A 19,192-nucleotide genomic window follows, 5' to 3' on the forward strand; every position below is an offset into this window, starting at 1 on the left:
GGTACACAGCAGGATCTCATCAGGTCTCATTTAGTTGCGATGTAGTCTGGACCCAATGAAATGCTGTTAAGGTTTACCCATCCTGATGTACCCAGTGGCCTTCAAATCTATTAAGTCAAGTCACTTAAGCGGTACCCTTCCCCAAAATCAGTCACACCTTTTTATGCATTAGCCCTGCATGTGTGTGTGTGGTGTGTGTATTTTTGTATGTATCTTTTCAGGTTGATATTCAAGAGATATTACAATTGTTTTACTACCAGCATATGTCCTTCTTTTTTTTTTGTAAGATAATAGGTATATCATGTTATATTGAGCATAACAAAGAAGTTTTAAAATGAGACAAGTGGTCTCCATTCTGTCCTTTAAATAATGTTTCATCCCTTTCTTCCACCCCATGCTCACTATTGAGCCACATTAATCAAACAATTAAAAATTACAGAAATACAGAACTAAGCACCAATTAACCAGCTGTTTTATGCTCCTGTCAGTTTAGAGATGTGTGGCCAATTCATGATTCTTTCACTGAATCTTAAGCAACACAGCAGCACCATATTTCATGCACTGCTGGGAACATAAATTTAATGAAAATCTGAACTGATTCAGGCCTGTGTGAGCATTGTCTGGGTGTATTTACTAAACCTTGTTTATCACAGGATTATGATGATTTTGAAGTCAATGGTTTGGGGAGAATCTAATTCCTCATATGTAATTGTTAATAACAGATTCTGGATGAAATTCACAACTAATTGCAAACTCTTACTATTTAGATACTGCATCTTCAAAAGCTTGTGCTGTGCCTTTGAAATGATATGTTATCAGTAACAAAATAATTACAGTTACTTTAACAAATGCAGATTAACTGTATTAATACTGTATCTTTAAAAATGCCTGTATAATTAATTGCACTGGTTCGTATTTTTCTTTGTATCTCATGCTACGTTACTAGTTGAGGTGAACCCAAGCCCTTACTTTTATGCAACTCAGAGCAGAGGAAGGTGCTGTTTCCCACAGGCATGTTGAAAAGGGGTAGTACATAAGGGAAGACTTATCTTTTCTCATCAACTAACATGGTTGCCTATAGTGGGATGCTTACTTCTGCTTGCTCCTAGAGCCTGCTGGAGCAAACACATTCCTAGAAAGATGAAGAAAGGAATAGCTTTCCACAGAAACAACTGCATGTTACATCTTGATTGTATTAATGGGAGAGTCCAGTTTAATCCTCTGAAACATTCCCAGACAAGATATTTGGTACACCTAAACTAACTACAGTGTAGATAAGAGCTTTCCCGTCTTTTTACGCCTTTTATTTTTTAAATATTAGCAGTGTTTTGACTTTATTAGAAAATTGTAGGGTGACCTTTCTCTTACAACTCTTGATTTATAAGGACATTATGTTTCTGTATCATATGCTTATATGAGCAGTTTTCAAAAGTTGTTTGGGAAAGCTCAGAATTGCCTCCACAGAGAAAGATCCTCAGCCCTGAGGGAGAATGAAGACACTAACAAACTAGAATTTTCTTAACAAGATCACAGAAAAAATAGGTTGGAAGGAACCTCTGAAGGTCACATAGACCAATTACCAGCTCAAAGCAGAGCTAACTTCAGAGTTAGATGGGGTTGCTCAAGGACTTGTCCAGCTGAGTTTCGAAAACACTGAAGATGGAAATTCCACGCTGTCTCTGGGCAGCTCACTCCAGGACCTGACTCCTTGCAACACAGGATGTGTTCTTTGTAACCAGCCAGAATTTTCACTGCTGTAGTTTATGATTGCTGTCTCCTGTCCTTTTGCTATGCACCTCTGAGAAGTGTTTGGCTTGTTAGAGCTAGAGCATGCCCATCCACCTTGAAGAAACCTGCTTACTGGGGTGTAAATCACAAGCATAAATATCACTAGTTAAAACAATGCGTATACACATGGCAAAAAGATACCACACTTGTGAAGGAAAAGAGTAAGTGCCCTGTAAATCATGTTGAATTTACCTCACCTTCCAAAAGTTACTCTTCATAATATAGTTGTTCTCACACATTTTGCATTTCCATTATGATCCGCTAAAGTGAATTTTCAAGAAACTGGTTACACTGCAATAGGCATACATTGGTATAAAGAATCTGACAATTTATCACAGGTCTTGTCTAAAGTACATAGGTATCTTATGGCTAGATTATGTAACCTCCCTTTGTCTCTTGTGAAATGCAAGGCTCTAACCACACCATCCCTTCTGTGCTCAGTCAGCACCCCCTTTTTAACACTGTTGCCAGTTAGAAAAGTTGTATTAATTATCATGCTAGAACATGCACTTGTGTTTCAACAGCACTTTCACAGCAATTCTGACTTAATAGAGGAGCCTTAAGAGAGCTGTGTTCCATCAAGCAAAGTTAACAGACATCCTCATAAAAGAAGCCTTGCTGCCTCTTACATTCTTTCAGTTTTCAAATTCCCTTTGCAACATACATCTTTATATAGGAAGTAATATTGCAACAACAGCAGCAAAGCTCAAAATGGCACCTTGTAAGAAGGACAGGTGGTTTAATTTTACAGTAAAATTTATTTCACTCACACTGTCATATCCACATACAAGCACCAAGAAGTGTGTGTCCAAGAGGTCTGTCAAGCATCAGGTGCAGCCAGCTGTCTTTCCAGCATTCAGGCTACCTCGATGCAGATGACAGGCCATGGAAACTATCAATCTTCAACACTTCTCCTAGGTCCCTTTTTAGGTTACTGGTGGAATGGTGATTTTGGATGTGCCTCTTTTTCCCTCTTAGGAGGTGTAAGTCCCTTCATCCTGTCCCAGCTACCTCAATCACCAAGATTTATCGATTTCCTTTGACTCCCAATCTGGATGTTGTGCACACAGACTTCACAAGAGCTTGATGATTTCCTAATCTAGCTGTCATCAACACATTTCATGTCTGCATCTCCTCTGCTGCTGTTTGTTGCCCTGGTGCTTCCACACCCAGACACTCCCACAAATACCAACCTAAACTTTTCTATTACATTTCTCTGTGTCTAGCTAAACAAAGATTCACTTGTCAAGGCTTTTCAGTAGTGGTGCAAGTTCACACAGTTGCTGGCCCTAAACTTTTCCAGTATGTATGTAGGTATGCATGCACGTCTGTGTGTCACCTGCAGTGGTCTGGATGCTGTTCACAAACCACTGTGCAAGTACTGTGAGAACAACTTGCAAAGAGGGAGGTGGAAACACTGTAAGACCCATTACTGACAAACACGTAGCTGCAACCTAAATCCTCACTTGGCATTCCCTCCTCCCACTCAGGGTGCATGCTGATGTTGCCGCTTGGCCAGTCCACGTTACTTGTCTCCTCTGATTCATTAGCTGTTCACAAGAAAGAGGATTTATTTTCTACCTATCTGATGGAAAAGATACCTTTGGATTCTCTGGAATCACAGGCAGAAAACTTCAAGGATCACCTTCCTCACTCCTGCTACGGTATACAACAACTACGTCTTAAAACCTAAGATACTCAGACATGTTGCAAAGACTGATGATTTTGGCAAGCAGTTAAGAGTTCATTGCACGGTAAGCTTTTTTGCATGTTAATGCTAAGCATCTAACAGCAAGAACTTATAATTTATTTTGCTTTCCTAATGAAAACAAATCCACTCCAGATCAAAAATTAATAGGAACAATTTGCCTCCATATTTTTCACACAATTTTCTTTCTGCAGTATCTTTGGTGGGAGGATGGTTAGCTTATTTGATTAATTTGATTTATTAAGAAGTAAAGCCAGAACTGTTTGAGGCAACTTCCCTGTATTTTTCAATATGGCTGTAGTTTCCATGGGATATTATTTATTTTTCCTAACGATCACATGATTTCAGATTATATAATTTTTTAATCATTGTAGAGGAGAGTTAAAATAAAACTTTCACAAAAAAATTCAAGTGAAATTCCAGTTCTGCTTAGACAGGAATATGTTTTCCTCAATTAAACATTTGAATGAAAATCTTTCAGTTTTTTTAAACTTCAGGTTTTTTTAAAACACTAGATTGTTTCATAACCATCTGTATTATGGGGTCTGCAGTATGTATAAAATAGTATAAAAGAGTAAACTAATCAACTGTATGATGTATGCCCAGATTACAAATTCATATGTTAGATCTGAAACAGCACACTGAAGTCTCGTCAATCATTGCTCAGTACAGGCCAAAAAAAACATGTTCATTGAGGACTGTGAGAAAATGTATTTCAGAGCTACAATTGCCTGTGAGCTACTAATGTGTATTTTAAAGTATACAGTAGATGGAAACATTCAAGATGTTTAAAAGGCAAAGGTAACCCACATAAAAGAGAAGAAACCATCAATCTGCAATGATAATGACCACTAAATGATATCACTTGGAGGTTGGGATGAACATTAATAATCTGCTTCCTTGAACTGAAACCTGAATACTCGGTATGTTCCTCCTTCAAGTTAGGAAATAAGGAGAAGGTTTAACATACAGATGCTGAGAATATCTGTAAGTTAATGAGCTCTCTTAATTCGGATCAAGATTTACAACGTGATCTCTTTACTGCATGTTAACTGTATGTATATTAGAAATATATGTTGTCTGGCTGCTATGTGTTGGCTCCAGACTATGGAAGAGTACTCAGGCTGACTACTCCAGTAATGTTACTAAATATAAACAGACCAAAAAGACTTATTTTTAGACCATAGATTACAGAATGTCGTCATATGAATAGCCATTATGTGTAGTAGTCTAGTTAAGTCTGGCACAAGAAGCATGGGAAAGCTTTAACAGACTTCATCTAGGCACTCAGGCCCACAAGAACGTTCAGTCACAGTACTGCGAACAGGTATTTATATAAGAAGTAACTTCTCTGATTCCATCTACCATCATACCAGTGAATTGGAGGAGAAAACAAACCAGATGAACTTCAAGTTATTTTGAGAAATCAAACAGAAATAGTACATGCCAAGCTAAGAACATTTACTCTAAATTTAACTGAATTGTATTGACCAGCATAAAAAGCTAGAGAAAAAACAGTGCTCTGCATGAAGGGTCTGGCAAACACTTGCAAGGGATAGAGTGGAAGTGAATAGTAGTGAATATCAGTAGAGAAACTTTAGATCATATATAGAGAGGGAAACATGTCAAAATCCAGCAGTTTTATTAAATCTAGTTTGGGATTTTTAGTTCCCTTGTGTGAATGTTTGCTCCCACGTTTGTTTTTGAAGTTATTTTTTTTTTATCTCCCCAGATGAAAAAGACGGAGGCACAAAGGATAGTGATTTTGTGAAAAATATACTATTAAATAGGTGTCTCCATCCTTCATTGACTGGTTCCATGCTGATGAGCAGTTTGTTCAGTTCAACCCACACTGTTTCAATGAGACATACGATGGATAAAATGGAGTGTATCACATTCTGCTAAGTGCCTATATAGAATTTCTATATTTTGATGGTTCACCTGTGGAACGCACCTGTTGAAATGCTTATGAAGATCTGCAGGTAAGTCTTTTATCCATTGTTCTGGTGCAATCCATTTACGGACTCCAGGAAGCCTGGCCATGATGACCCTCTGGGCTCTGGGGAAACTGAGTTTATGCAACATGTAAACCTTTTAAAAATATATTTAAAGAATTCTCACAGAATTTTGAAAACAGAGTAATATAAAATAACTGTATGAGTTATCACTTCATATTGTATTAATTCCATATAGTTATTTTTGTGGGTTTGTTTGTTGTTTTTTTTTTTTTCCCTTTTTCTTAAGTGCTGAGCCTCTTAAACAATATTTTCCTTGTGTTGCCCTAACTTTGAATTCCCTTTAAGGTTGTGCTGCAAGTGCAGGTGCATATAAAGTAACTGAGGCTTCTATGCAAGCATCTGTTTTAGATGGTTGCTGGTTTATGAAGGTGGATATGTTAATGTGTGAGTTTAAGAGCACCTAGTAGCCTGCAGGTTGCTACTTCTTTTTATGTTCATCATCCCACTAGAAGTTGTTTACTGGATAAATATCACTATCAAAGCAGCCTAATTTGTATCATTAGACCATCACAGCCAAGGCCACTATAATACAGTAACTCATTCCACCACATTACGTACCTATTCCATCTACAGTATCAACACAGAACATGGTAAAACTTAATTCTTTTTACATAACCCATGCATTAAGAACTAGCAAATGCATCTTAACTGGAAGTGATATGACTGTAATTTAAAAAAAAAAAAAAGTAATGAAGATACACATAAAAAGTGAATGAACAATAAATAATAAAGCAAGAGTTATACAAATAGTACTGCAAAATGAAACAGAATGAGCCATTATACTCATTATGTAACTTTCAAATAGTATGTAATGTTTGCTAATTAATCCAATATTACTGGAAGCAACATCACACAATATTATCTATGTCGTATTTTCCATCTTGTATGAAAATAAACTTGGCTTCTTTAAAAAAATCACTATTCCATATTTCTTTTTTCTTTTTTTCTCAGTACTAAGTCTTTGAAATAAGAGAGCTTTCCTATCTTCTTCAAAAGCTATCAATAAATTAGGATGCCACACCTTTTTTTCCCAAGATTTCTCACAGTGTGGGGTTTTTTTGCCTCATGTGTAGTTTTTTATATTATTATTTTGTTCCCCTGGAAAGTTTTAAGGACATTACACAGACAGCACGTGTCTCATATGCTTCTGTACCTCCTTTAAAGCAGAATTCTCAGGATGGACATTAATGTCACATATTTGCAAATTATCTGTTCATCAAGCTTCTCGTGCTTTCAAGTCCATATAAAGGAAATAATAGAGAAAAGGTATATTTTGGACTATAGGCAGTTTCCTTATCTCTTATAGAGGCAAAAAAATCAAGGCAAAAAAATGCTATTCTCAGTCTAGCAAAAGGCTGAGGACTACTGCTTTTGCATGTGTGTGTGTGAAAAGGAGGAGGGAAGATAGAAGAGTGGGATGAGAAGGGTTTAAATTTCTGCAATACTAGTACGATTCATTTGGTATTCTCTCTTGCTGTGACCAAAGCAAGTCTGTAAAGAAGGGTTTCACCTTACATGACAGAAAGTTGTATCTGTTTTAAAGGAATACTGGGTTAATATCTGTGACTCTTCTCTCCAAACACACTTGTTAGACTCTTTTTGCCCTTAGTAGTAGAAGAAAAATCTAATAACGAACTGAGACTGAGCCATGAAGAAAAGATAATTAATATTGCCACAAAAACTTCCCAATTGAACCTCCAAAACCTCAGGTTTTGTGTCTTTCCCTAATGGAAGTACAGATTTGATTTATTTTAAAGACAGGATTTTTTAAATTTACTTTTTACATATGTTTCCATTCTAAGCAGATTTATTGTAAGCCTGCTCCTAGAAGTTAAATACATTGATCAGAAGTCTCTCTGCAAGCAATATCTGATAGACCTTGAGTTTTGGTTCAGTTGTAGTTGGAGCATTTCCCTTAAAATCTGAGCTTTCTTCATCACTTCCTGATATACAAAAGGATTAACTTTTAAAAAGGGCAAATTTTAATGTACATCACCTAAATCTGACCCTTATTGCTATTTTACTGAAATTCTTAAGAAGACAGATGTTTGGTTCCTGTAGGCATGACATTTCCTAAATGTTACAACCATACCATTCAGCAAACACGTTGGAAGAGGCCTCTGTTTATCTTAATTTTAAAGAATTTCTGTATCAGCTTTATAGCAACTTGCCTGGAAATACAAATTGGCCAGAGAGCCAATTAAAGTTACTCTTTCAATAAAGCAATAAAGTCCTCTTAATTATCTCCTTAAAGTAAAGTCAGAGCAGAACTGGCTGCTTGATCCCAACATTGAAAGAAGTTGGTTGAAAATCAGGCTCAGAGACAAGATGACATTCCTTCTTCAAATTAAGATCAAGCAAATATCTTCCCACTTGGATTCTGAGGGTTCTTGATTCTCCCATCAAGTCAAGAGGGCTCTGATTCTTCAGTAGTTAAGGCTAATTCTTCTTAGGTTAAGAGGATGTCAGAAAAGTGGGTTTTTTTAAACTGGATGGAACATGGTTCCCACCCAAAGCATCCCAATAACCTTCTAAGATTCTTAAGAGTCCTGCCGCTCTGTTCCTAGATAAACTAGATAGCATTTGAAACATTCCAGAATTCTAGGATGTACAGCACTCCTTTTTTTGGTAAAAATTGCTAAGTTAAAAGACAGTTTGCAGGATCTTACAAATTAGGTCAAGTTGCATTTTTATTTCAGAATATGATGGCGCCCCATCAACCTCTTATTGAATCTTGAAGTACAGGAAGCCAACTGAAGAGCATTTCATGGCTGTCTTCATGTATTAAAGTTTGTCTTAGGATGTTGTAGCAGAAAAAGCCCATTTGATGTCATGTTATACTTGCAAAGCTCTAATGGAAGGCTTGCCAGTCTAATGGAAGCTAAAAACTAGGAGCACCAAAAAGAGTCCACCAAGTCAATCAAGACTGTGTAAAGAACTTGCAACCAATGCTTTTGTTCAGCTGAGATTTTTGAAATGTTCCCCAACCCTCTTTTTTTGTTTCCCTGTTCCATAGATGACAAGAACACAATTTCATAGGAATTCTTTTGAAGGAACTACTCCTCCTGCAGCCCAAGAAATAATGCAGGCTCTCTTCCATAAAGACAATTTAGCACAGAATGCAGTCTTTTGTTTTGCTTTTGTCAGCATCTGATGGCCTCTATTATGTATAAACACTTTGCCTAGTCACATGAATTGCTAAGTGGCTGTCAGGTAGCTGCACACCCTTGGGCTCCTCTGTACAAACACAACCACCTACATTTCCTCAGATAACCTCAATGACCATCATTTGGAGGCAGTAAAATGCAGAACTCCAAGCTTGTGCGCAGGCAATCCACTGACTCACATAGTGTGGCTGAAGCAGAAGGTCAGATCCAAAGATGCAAGGCTTCAACAGTTAGGTTTGCCCTGCCATGCCCAACGGCAAGTCAGGCAGGAGCTGCTAGCCATTCAGAAGAAAGAACAAATGGACTTGCCAGGCAGCCAATCTCAAAGGCTTCTGTAATCACGTGGGCACGTTCCCATGCTAGCTCAGGGATCACCACACCTGTGATGGGCATGGGATGCGAACGCATCATCATGCAATTCTCCTTCCAGGCATGAAAATGCAGTCTCCTGCTGTGGACAATTCCTAGTAACCACAGAGAACTATGAAGAGTAGATAGCTCTTTCAAGAGTTGTTAACACTTGATGATCTTGTTCTGGGAGAGTTTTCCAAAGTAATGGCTCTCTAGAACTTCCCTTCTGCTCCCTAGAGAAGATGACATCTACAACTCCTCTAATTCAGCCCAGGATTAACAGTAATCTTTTATTCTCTGCTGGTACTGCCACAAACAGAGCTTTTAAGGGCCCATTTTGTTAATATATGTAAATCTTAAAGGACTTCATAAGAGTCAATGCAAGTTTTTAAAATAATGATGGAGTCTGTATATAACAGGAGAAAGAAAAAAAAATATGAAAGTGAGAAGGGTCAAAACAGACAGCATGGCTCTTGCCTCCACTAACTACACAATATAAAAGGCAGGTACAATGGTCCTCACTTTACTCCTTTGATAAAACAAAACTTCCATTTTCAAGCCTTCTCACTCTCTTTCCCTCTCTTTTCATAATGCTCTCAGAAGCTTCTCTCTTTAGTTAGCCATCTCTGTTTTAAATTTGTTTAAACTGTAAATGGATAATCTCTCAGATTCTGGGGGATTCCTTTGTCAGTGGAATTACTGGGGATACAGTAATGAAATCTGACGAAATTTAGAGTTGTGAAATTCACTAAGTGCTAAGGATACAATCCTGTGTTCTCCTGTTCTGCCAGGAACTGTTTTAGGCAAAATATCTATGTCTGTACACTTATGCTCCTGTATTTCATCTTCTCTCAAAGACTCTGAATTTATGAACTATATGATCCATGAGGGTGAATTGGGAATTTGGATCATAACCTGTGTATTTGCTACTGTCAAACTAAGAAATCCCAGATGTGTACTTAACCTTTAAATCCTATTATCCTTTCCCCAAATCAGTTTCAATTCTTGCACTCCAAATGCACATGAGGCTCTTAGCCACAAGCAAAAGCCATGGACATAACAATCCTTTAGGGCTCCCTTAATGAATGAAGTTACTCTTATAATGTTGTAACAGAAAAAGTCATATCATGTCATAATACACTTCCCAAGCTCTACTTCGAAAAAGCATCCATTTGATTTGTAAAGGCAAACCGGGCCTCAAGCTCTTCACCTCTTTTCATTGTTAAATGAATTACTTGTCAAAGAACATCATCTTACTTACTGATGCTTCCCATTTTGTTATCAGTCTGAAGCTACAAATGGCTCTTGAAAGTCTATTCCTGAATGATATACCAAACTGACAGACCAGCCTTTGATGACACTATACCATATTTTCATCAGAATGTCTACTGATGATTTTACTTTTTTTCTCTCCTATGATTAAGGATTTACGCAGAGCTTCATCTGAAAATTTCTGGTACATCTTACTGAATTTCCTTGTGTTCAAATCCATCTAGATCATGAACATTTCATTAATTAGAAAATGCTCTCCATGACAGTTAAGCAGCTTGCTGCTTCTCTTCTAGATGCCTCAGTATTGAACACTAATGATTCAGTAGATGACACTGTGGTCTAGCGATTGCTGAACAACAGTCTTAACTACTTGCAGGCTCTCCATCAAGAGCCCTCTCAAGCATTCAGTCCACTGGCAGCCAAAACCCAGGAGCACCCAGGACAGTCCATCAAGACTGTGTAAAGAACTTGTAAGCAGTGCTTACATTCAGCTGGGACTTCCAGACTGTTCCCCCACGCCCTTTCTTGTTTTGTAGATGACATGTTTTTAAAGGAATCCTCCAAGTTCTGAAGGAGCTACTCCTTCTCCACCCCAGTAACAGTGCCGCTCTTGAGCCAAGAAGACAACTGAGTGCAAAATGCAGTCTTCTGTTTTTCTTTCAGAGTTCGCGCTATACACAGCACACCCAAGAGCCTCTATTACTTATAAACACTTTGCCTAGTCAGGTGAAATGCCTTCAGGTACCTGAACACTTTTGGGCTGCTCTGTGCAAACACATTCACCAGCACTTCCCTAGACCATACGAGCACTGAAGGCTGCGAAGATAACCAGGGATACAGCAAAAGCACGCTGGAAAACGCTGGGGATCCTGAAACCCGTAAGGCTGCCAGTCATAGCCCTGGGCGCCAGGTAGGCCGCGGCCTCCAGGCCTGCCTGGGGAGGAGCCGCTGCTGGTGAGCGGCTCCGCCGCCACGGGCCGCTGCGGCCCGCCCGTGAGGCGGCGCTGGGCGCTGCGGAGAGCGGGCGGGCGGGGGGGCGGGGCGAGGGCCGCCCGCCACCCCGGGGCCGCGTAGGCCGTGTTCGGAGGCAGCCCGACAGCCGGCCGCCCGCCGGAGGGCTCCGGGCACGGCCCGCAGCTCCGCCGTTACGGTGGGTAGCGGGCAGGGCGAAACCCCTGCGGGGCGGCGGCGGGCAGCGGCCTTAGGCGCGCAGGCGCGCTGGGGTCGGTGACGGCGGGCGGGGCGGGGGAGCGCGTCCTCCGCTCCTGTCGCAGTTTGGGAGCTGCAGTGCGCCTGCGCGGCGGGAAGAGGCGGGGGGGGCAGGACGGGGGACGAGGGCGGGGCCCGACCCTGTGTTTTGAACGGCTCGATGCGGGTGGTTCACTATTTGGCAGGAAGGTGAGGAGGCCTCTATCCTGGCGGCGAAGCTCGCGTAGGGAGAGTGGGCTCCAAATGTGGCAGAGGCGAGCAGGAGGCAGTGGTGGCGGCGGCGGCGGAGGGGGGCAAACGAGACAAGGGGAGCGGCCGTCCCCGCTGCCGCCGCGGAGGAGCTGAGCGGCCTGGCAAGGCAGGGGGCTGCGGCAGTGGCTGCAGCGCTGGCACCCCCGGGCCGCCCGCCTGGCACCCCCGGGCACCCGTCCCGCCGGCAGGTGAGCGAGCGGGGAAGGCGGGGGAGGGGAAGCGGGGGGGGGGGGAATGGGGGGGAGAGCGCAGCCTGTCGCGCCGCCCTTGGCCTGGCCCGGCCCAGTACCGGGCAGAGCCGAAGGGAGTCGCTGTGGGGGGAGAGCCGGAGCCACCGCTCCCTGCCCAGCCTTGCCTTCCTTCCCATCCCCCGGGGCTGACATTATGTAGTCACCCGCGGCGTCCAGACCCTGCGCCCCCTCCTCCGCCGTGGTCCGCGGCCGTCCCGCCCCCGCCTCAGCGGCGCGCCCGGAAGCTGCGGGAGGCGGGCGGCAGCGGGGCCCCCCGGGCTCGTGTTGCCGTCTGTGCTCTCCCCCGCAACGCCCCGGCTGCTTGGCAACCCCAGCCCGTCCGGGCTCCGCGGGGGCTGCCGCCCTCTCCTGGCACAGGCCCCGCTCAGCAACCACCCTCCGTTCCCTGCCGGAGGGGAGGTGTCGGGGCCACGGCGATCCCCCCCCACTTCCCCTCTGCGGAGCTATTGTACACGGACTGGGGCCCGGCGAGGGGCTGCGGGCAGATAAACCTCCCTCTCGGCAGCACACGGGGGAGGCGGGGGAAGCGTGCCCCGGCCCTCCCTCCCTCCCTCCCCACCCCGCCGCCGTCGCGAGAAAGCGGGCCGAAGGGGGCGTGAGTGCGGCGGGTCCGGGCCGCGCCGCGGCAGCCGGAGCGGGAGCCGCCGCCCCGGGCTGGCGTAGCGGGGCTGCGGGCAGCGCTGCCGCGGTGTGAGGCGCCGCGCGTGTGCGTGTGTGCGCGCTCCGCTCGGGCTGCGCTGCGATCCTTTGTCTGCCGCTTTCCGCTCCTCCCTCCCTTCCCTCTGTGTGCCTGCCTCTCCTCCCTCCTCGCCTTTCTCTCTCCCTCCCTTCCTTCCCCTCTCTCCCAGACTCCAAGCGCTGCTGCAGCTGCAGGTTTGTAAATACTGGACCAACACACACACAACATGGCTGACGCTCGCCCTGCTCCTTCACCAGGGTCTCCGCCTTCTCCCTCTGTCTCCGCCGCTTAGCCTCTCCTCCTTTTAGGCTTTTGTTTCTTCCTCCTCCCCCCTCATCTCCCATCCAAAAAAAAGAGGAAAAATAATTCACCCTCCTTATTGCGCGCATGGCGGGATTTCAAGGGTAAGGATCCTCGCTTTGGAAGCTTTCTCCTTTCGTTTTGCTGTTAACAACAAAATGAAACCTAAAATCAAAGGGGATTTGGGAAACCTGGCAAGGCCTGGGCGAGGGAGGAAGAAAGGGAAGGAGGGGGGAACTGGGTGAGACCAGCCGAGAGAGGCTTGATTGGAATGTGCATATCTTTTTCCCTTTTTGGGTGGGGGGAGGTTGATGCACCAAAGTGCTGGCAGAGACGAAATACTGTATTACACTTGCGGAATGATCTAGGTCCATTTCATTTCAGGATGTAGTTTGGTGTGAGGTATCAACTCAGCACAGTCACATTAAAAATACCTGAACTAGTTATGTCAGAATAGACGTTGTGTAGATAAAAACTGTAGTATAGGCTTTTGGGATTTCTCTGCATTCCCTGTGTCTCCTTCTCAGTATCCTAAACCAGCTCACAAGTCATGGGATACAAAACTAGAATTCACACTTGCCAGGTCTTTGTGTTGCTAGTTTTCTCTCACAGAATAATTTGCCCTTGTGATGGCAATAGCACAAACCAAAGCATTTCCTTTTTGCTGCAAGGAACGCTCCTGCTTTTCAGATTCCTTTTTTGTGTGTGTGATAAAGGCATGGATGGCATTGTGAACGTAAGTGAGCTCCCAACCTGAAACAAGACAGCATGCTTCTGACCTCTCCTAACACAAGACAAATGCTCAGTTCAGTGCCCCCCACCTGAGTTATTCAGAGCACCCCCTTCTGGCTTCCATGGATATGGTTTGGTTTTTTTGCTTACTTATGACATAAAACCAAAATAATGTTTGAAGGTAGTTTGTGTAGCATATCTAAAGCAAACTGCCATGGGACAGATTTATATTTATCTTGTAACTTAGGGTTGAATGCTGAATGTTCTAAGACATGATGCTTTACATTGCTTTCTAGGCATGTTACTGTAATTCATAGAAAATGTTTCATTTTTCAAATATTTAAAGACATGGTCTTTATTCAGTCTTATACCCACGGATAGCCATGGCTTCTGTTAATATCTGAGCACTGCCGTAAAATAACGGATGTTCTAGCTCTGTCGTCTTTGTCTGCTTTGCTTTGGAAGCTTCTAGTGGGGAAGCACTGGTATGGCATAATGTTATAGCTTTTACTGAGCTAGAAATAAGTATGCCACTTCAATGCTAGAATTAAGTATTATATACTAATACTTATGATCTGCTGTTTCTTCCATCCCCATTAACAACTGTTGAATAGCTGGTGAGGAGAAAATAATTTGTAATAATGAGTTTACAACAACATAAAACTTGAGTAGAGTCATCCAGGTTACAAGATGGTTTTGGAATGTGTATGTGCGTCATGGCTCCTGAACCAACTGTACTACTTCTAGATGGAAAAGTCCAAGCTAAAGTCTGTAACTTGATCTATCAGTACATTCCTGAAGCAGTGACTTTTTTTTTTTTTTAACATTTAACAACCTGAAGGCAATGGTGTTAAAGCCACTAGAATAGTTTACCAGTTGTAGCTAATTAGTCATTCATTATGATAGCCATCAAATTGAAATTGTTGCTTTCCTACTAAAAGTGTGAAATGTACTGAGCTGTGCAGCTCCTCCCTCAGAATAGGCTTTTGGATACTTTAGCTGATTCTTAGACTGAAGAGCTAAATAAAAAAAAAAGGCTGTCCACAACACACCTATTTAAATAATGGGTCACTTTAAAAATGGTCATGTTTCTTAACTCCTTTACACTGTACTTTCATTGCTATAAGTGAATATTATTCTGTAAAATTCAGCTCTGCTTTCTTAGCTTTGTGAAGCTTCTTGTTTATAGTATCTTTGCTATAGCTTGCAATTTTGTTCTTTTCTCTGACACCTAGCAGATTTTTCTTTCTGTTTTGGTTGTGTTGATGAGTTGGTCAAAAATCAATGTTGTGTCTCTTAATATACCATAAGGAGTTGATCTAGTTGAAGAACTTGCCAAATCTGTGTGTATTTGGTACCACTAAGTGAAGACACACCAGTATTTTTGTCATTGTGGGCAATGCTAGGCTGTGTTTAACCAAATTAAAAACCAAATATCAGCAATATCTTGTTTTCCAAAACTCTTTATTTTTTCATATTGTGAAGGGAGGCTGAGGAAAAAGAAGACTGCCAGAAAGGCAGTCTCAGTGAGCAGCTTGCTGCAAGATGTTACAAATTAACCAATTTCTTTTAACAAGAAATACTTTTCAATGAACTTTGAAGTAAATAATGGCTCAGGGTAGTTCTAAGTATTTATGAAATTACCAATTAAAATATAAAGTTCTAAATGTAATAAACACTACTAATTCACCTTAAATACTTTTTGTATGTCTTTTCTCTATCCATCGGCTTCTTACCTTTTATCTTTCCTTGCTATCTGTTGCCAAGCTGCACTCTTTGACATGTTCTGATCTGTAAACATCTATCTGATGCAATACCTGTTTTAAAGTGGTGTGGGATTTTTTTAATGTAATGCATGGTTTGCTTAATGTTTGGCAAATGAAAGATTTTCAGTAAGATTCTATGTTTCTTTTTAGAATTAAGCCTGTTGCTGTAGACTTTTAATGTTTTTCTTTTCCTTGCTTTTACCCAAGTATTAGAAAGATCAAACTTGACTTGGTGAAATGGCATGAGAATGTTGAGTCAGTTTTCGTCATCTACAAAAACAAAGTGTTTTAAAAACTATCTTTCGAAAGTTATTCACTGAAGCTGAGCCAAGAGAGAATTGCCATTATGAAAAGTTGTTTCCTGTTGTGTGATTAAATAGCTTGTTTCTCATACGAGGTGTGAGAGAATCTTTTGGTTTGTTGTTTTTCTCGTTTTCAGTCTCGTTTCAGTTTCAGAACTTTTCAGAGTTCTGTGGTTTTGTGATTGGAAGGCAAATGATGATTCTTCTTTACACTGGTTTTCTTAATGAGTAGTTTCTGCATATCAAGATACATCCCACTTGCTCTCTAGATAATACTAAGATGTCAGCATACCAGGTGCCTTAATGGAATGGAGAATGTGACCTTCCTTGTATAAATATGCAGAGTGCTTCCACCCGCATCTGTGATATGGATAAGTGTTTATATCCTTGAAACAGTGTAGTCAATTCATTTTTATTTACAAACTGTTGATTCTAGTGACAAAGAGGCCTAATCACCAATACATTCAAACAATGGTGAAATAATTCAGACTTATGCTTTCACTATGTGGTGGTTTCAGTTAACTTTCTGTTGTAGTGCAAAATGTGAAGTTGCTGATGGCATCAGGAATTCAGGAGGTAAATTGATTTTGCTACCAGATTATGGAGAATAGTTCTACAAATCCAGACTACCTTTTTGTGTTTCTTTCCTCTAATGTTTTTTGTGTGTTATGTGAGGTCATTTGACTTGCTTACTTGGAAACTTTATTGAAATGGTTCCACAAAACGCTGAAATGTATAAATTTTTTCTGAAATACATACAAATTGTTATTACCTGTGTTAACTACTAGCTGTAACTATCACCTACTCATATTCTAATCTTCGCTGCTATTGCATGGTGGTTAAGATGTTGAAATATCTTCTGATGATTTTGGTTTTTTTTGAGATCTGCTTGCAATATATTGCATGCTGTAAGTGCTTACAAGTAGGTTTTTGTAGTCTTTTTGATAAGACTTTAAAGCTTACAGACTTCGAAGAGCTGATTAGCCCTTGGTTTGTTTTGTTTGCTTGATTTTATTTTTTTTAAATGTGGAATTTTCAAATGGTATTTGAGGTCTGTGCCTACAAGTACTGATACAATGGATACTTACTTTAAGAGTAGTTCTGTGGATTTCAGTGTTTTAGTGAATACTTATACAGAATGACGGATGAACTTTAGACCTTCAGTTCCATATAGTAGTTTGAACAAAATGAAATTGTGTCAGTTTCTTCTTTGTTGTGTTTTTCAGTTTTTCTCACATTGCTGAGTTACGGTGGCCTTGCACAGGGAGAACACTTCATCATGGTGACCAGCCATTGAGTCCACTTGCCATCTTTGAAGTGATCTCTTCTCTTCTGGCCCAGCTGTAGGCAGATCCAATTCTTTGTGTCGTAGCTGCTGGTCCCCTTCTAACAGTGCCAGCTACCTCAGCTGAAGGACCCTGGCTTCAGTCACTACAGCTGTCTGTCTTGAGTGGTGTGTGGTAACCTAACTATTTATTCTTAATGCTGGTTTCCATGGTTGTTGGATTTACTGTCAGTGTTGAAGAGCCTGTCTGAAGTTGAAGACTGCTTTTATCTGCAAGTTTGCAAGTGCTTTAGAATTGAAGTGCTCCAATAAAATGTGTTGCTTTCTTTAAGGTTACTGGTGGATCTTCATCCTTTTGTTGGACAGCTTCATGATGGTTCAGAGGTAGTCTTCAATCCTGAGATCCCAATCTTGGCAAAGTAACTGTGACTTTGGGAGTTGCCTATTAAGATGATGGTTCCCTCTGAATGTGTACCTCACAGGCTTTTCTTGTACTCTGTCCATTGTGTTGCTTTGTTTTCTCTTCTAGATTCCTATTAGAGCAGAACAATTAATTAATACAGGTAATGTTTGTAAGTCTATTTTGTTTTAAAGATTACTGTGCTAACTAGATTGCCAAGCAACGTTATACTTTATAATTTAATGTCCACCACTGATGCTGCTTCTTACAACTCTACCCTGATGTGGCTAGTCATATATAAAGTGAAAAAGTAATAGACTTGACTTTTTTCCAGTTATGTTTGCATAGTAAGTTGTTCTAGCTGGTCTATGCCATCATGCTGAGGTCTGTAAGGTTTCACCTGTGTAGGCTTTAATTTGGCCCTCATTCGAAAAACCCTTTTTTTTCTTCTGAACTTGTATTAATCCAATTTAAATGTAAAAGTGAACTTTGCTAGATTGTAATCTCTACCCTAAGTGGGTAAGAACTGTAAGATTTATTAGATGTCAGACTTCTGGTCTGGTACTTATTAAAATATTTCGGTTGCAAAACTCATTTTCCTAATGTAGTATTTATGTTCCTTGCATAGAGTTCTTCCCTAGTATGCTGAACAAAGGTAGCTGAAGTCAAATGTATAATCTTATGTTTGCTGTTGAGTTTTTTAAATATGGAAATACCCAGCTTTCTGGATTTAATGTCAGTTTTGTGAGCTGAATAGCACAGGAGAAGGCATGCTCTAGAATAGTTCCCTGGTGACATTTCTGTTAAGTTTTCTTAGTAACCTTCTCCAGATGCCTGACAAACATAATGTCTGCTAAAATTCAGTACAGTGCTTGGGCTGCTAGTATGCAAAGGTAAGTACCTGTTGTATACTAGCAAGTGTTGTGTCTGTTCCTTTACATGTCTGGAACTTACCTCTCATCTTCAACTTGAACTGTGAGTGTTTGCAAGTTAGTCTGTCTTTATTCAATTTTTAGGAATGATAAAAATAAATAAAAGGGATGCTTGGAGGTTGTAGGTTGTGTAACTTGTGTAATTATACTTGGAAGACATTTGGCTATGTCTGTATGATTCTAGTTAGTTGCTTGCCTGTCCTGTTTTGTAACTGTGTGTGTTTTCCATAATGATCTGAACACCAAAAGTGAAATCAGAATGGGAGCAAATATTTTTAATGTATTACTTCCTTCTGAAAACTTTGCAGTTGCAGAGAGATTTATTAAATGGACAATGACTTTTTTGTTCATTAATCCCCTTCAGAAGATATTTTTCTTAGTGGTGAAAGACGACATACAAATTCATTAATGGTTGTTTTGCCATTGGTGGAACTACAGTTTTGTGAGATATGGTTGGTCAAAATCCATGCTCTGACAAAGAGTACATTAAAAAAAAAAAGCGCTTAACAGTAAATTTTGCCTTTCATGTGACTTCATAGAAATCTGACTTTTAAGTGCTTTTGGAGTTATGGAATATTCAAGTGTTTGATATACTTGGAAACAAGATTGTTGGAGACTCGTTGACACCATGTTGGTAGGGAGGGGTAGTGTTCACAGTGGTGGTCCTCAGGGTCATCTCTACTTCTAAAGGGTGGAAGAAAAGGCTTCTCTAGGAGTGAATAGGGATAAAGTACTTTGTAGTCTTTATACTGCAGGAGTGCACCTTGGGTGAATTACATC

The 19,192-nt window shown here is 41.1% G+C and overlaps 1 protein-coding gene across 7 annotated transcripts in view; it reads left to right on the forward strand.

The window, feature by feature from the left end:
* The first annotated feature begins 11,326 nt into the window (after positions 1-11,326).
* The window catches only part of SPIN1 (spindlin 1), a 60,527-nt gene continuing 52,661 nt past the window's right edge, over positions 11,327-19,192 (forward strand). For 2 of the 7 annotated variants that reach the window (XM_082074631.1, XM_082074630.1), the window contains exon 1: positions 11,649-11,953. The gene's annotated coding sequence lies outside the window, so the exon portion shown is untranslated. Of the gene's footprint in view, positions 11,455-11,642; positions 11,954-12,993; positions 13,100-19,192 lie in introns of those variants that run through there. The other 5 variants (XM_082074635.1, XM_082074633.1, XM_082074636.1 and 2 more) reach the window with 5 other exon arrangements.

Source organism: Streptopelia decaocto (genome assembly GCF_964273445.1).
Source record: "Streptopelia decaocto genome assembly, chromosome: Z".
NCBI lineage: Eukaryota > Metazoa > Chordata > Aves > Columbiformes > Columbidae > Streptopelia > Streptopelia decaocto.